Below are 2,500 nucleotides of genomic sequence, written 5' to 3' on the forward strand. Positions count from 1 at the left end.
TTTTTTTTTTTTCTCCGATATACCAAAGCAAGAACAAGAAGACCGAGGCATCAAAATTTTTTTTTTTTTTTTTTTTTTTTTTTTTTTTTTTTCGATAAATCCAACCGAGAACAAGAAGACCGAGGCATCCAAAATTTTTTTTTTTTTTTTTTCTTTCCCATATACCAGAGAAAGAACATGAAGACCGAGGCAACCAACAAAAAATAATTTTTTTTTTCTCTTTCCCGGAATTTTTTTTTTTTTTTTTCGAAATAGCCGAGAAAGAATATGAAGACCGAGGCATCCAACAAAAAAATTTTTTTTTTTTTTTTTCCTAATCTACCCAAGCAAAACAAATAGAAGACCGAGGCATCCAAAAAAATTTTTTTTTTTTTTTTTTTTTTCGAAAAATTTTTTTTCACAAAAACTTTTTTTTTTTTTTTTCCCCAAAAAATTTTTTTTTTCGTTCCAAGCTAACCAAGACATCTACTATTCACTAGTAGAGCAATCGAGACTGCAAAGCAAGCAATGGCCTTACTTGCAGCTCTTGGTGCTGAGAACTCCCCCCCCCCTATAGTAGTCTTAAGTAAAACCACAGCTCTGACAGGAGTAGATATTGCATGCGAGCGAGGAGTCGTAATGGGCAAAATTGACTCGGGGGACCTCCAAATCGAATTCCGTTTCGAGCAAAACACTTCTTAGGCTTCAAGGAAGCTCCCATAAAATTTCCAAACCCAAACTCCAAACTTCATTTTTTAGCCTACAATGCCCACGTGCACGCCGGTGTGCACGCAGGGGTGCTTGAGCATGCGGGAGAGGAGCCATAATGGGCAACATTGACTCGGGGGACCTCCAAATCGAAATCCGTCTCGAGCAAAACACTTCTTAAGCTTCTAGGAAGCTCCCATAAAACTTCCAAACCCAAACTCCAAACTTTATTTTTTAGCATACAATGCCCACGTGCACGCCGGGGTGCTTGAGCGTGCGGGCGAGGAGCCATAATGGGCAACATTGACTCGGGGGACCTCCAAATCGAAATCCGTCTCGAGCAAAACACTTCTTAAGCTTCAAGGAAGCTCCCATAAAACTTCCAAACCCAAACTCCAAACTTTATTTTTTAGCATACAATGCCCACGTGCACGCAGGGGTGCTTGAGCATGCGGGAGAGGAGCCATAATGGGCAACATTGACTCGGGGGACCTCCAAATCGAAATCCGTCTCGAGCAAAACACTTCTTAAGCTTCTAGGAAGCTCCCATAAAATTTTCAAACCCAAACTCCAAACTTCATTTTTTAGCATACGATGCCCACGTGCACGCCGGGGTGCACGAGCGTGCGGGCGAGGAGTCGTAATGGGCAAAATTAACTCGGGGGACCTCCAAATCGAAATCCGTCTCGAGCAAAGCATTTCTTAGGCTTCTAGGAAGTTCCCGTAAAATTTTCAAACCCAAACTCCAAACTTCATTTTTTAGCACACAATGCCCACGTGCACGCGGGGGTGCTTAAGCGTGCGGGCGAGGAGTCATAATGGGCAAAATTAACTCGGGGGACCTCCAAATCGAAATCCGTCTCGAGCAAAGCACTTCTTAGGCTTCTAGGAAGCTCCCATAAAATTTCCAAACCCAAACTCCAAACTTCATTTTTTAGCATACGATGCCCCCGTGCACGCGGGGGTGCTTGAGCGTGCGGGGGAGGAGTCATAATGGGCAAAACTAACTCGGGGGATCTCCAAATCAAAATCCGTCTCGAGCAAAGCAGTTCTTAGGCTTCTAGGAAGCTCCCATAAAATTTCCGAACCCAAACTCCAAACTTCATTTTTTAGCATACTATGCCCACGTGCACGCCGGGGTGCACGAGCGTGCGGGCGAGGAGTCGTAATGGGCAAAATTAACTCGGGGGACCTCCAAATCGAAATCCGTCTCGAGCAAAGCATTTCTTAGGCTTCTAGGAAGTTCCCGTAAAATTTTCAAACCCAAACTCCAAACTTCATTTTTTAGCATACGATGCCCACGTGCGCGCCGGTGTGCACGTCGGGGTGCACGAGCGTGCGGGCGAGGAGCCGTAATTGGCAAAATTAACACGGCGGACCTCCAAATCGAAATCCGTCTCGAGCAAAGCATTTCTTAGGCTTCTAGGAAGTTCCCGTAAAATTTTCAAACCCAAACTCCAAACTTCATTTTTTAGCATACGATGCCCACGTGCACGCCGGTGTGCACGAGCATGCGGGCGAGGAGTCATAAAGGGCAAACTTAACTCGGGGGACCTCCAAATCGAAATCCGTCTCGAGCAAAGCATTTCTTAGGCTTCTAGGAAGCTCCCATAAAATTTTCAAACCCAAACTCCAAACTTCATTTTTTAGCACACAATGCCCACGTGCACGCGGGGGTGCTTAAGCGTGCGGGCGAGGAGTCATAATGGGCAAAATTAACTCGGGGGACCTCCAAATCGAAATCCGTCTCGAGCAAAGCACTTCTTAGGCTTCTAGGAAGCTCCCATAAAATTTTCAAACCCAAACTCCAAAC

Source organism: Cornus florida, unplaced genomic scaffold (assembly GCF_030987335.1).
Source record: "Cornus florida cultivar Cherokee Brave unplaced genomic scaffold, ASM3098733v1 CherokeeBrave_3.0.0_Hap2_scaffold_287, whole genome shotgun sequence".
Taxonomy (NCBI): Eukaryota; Viridiplantae; Streptophyta; class Magnoliopsida; order Cornales; family Cornaceae; genus Cornus; species Cornus florida.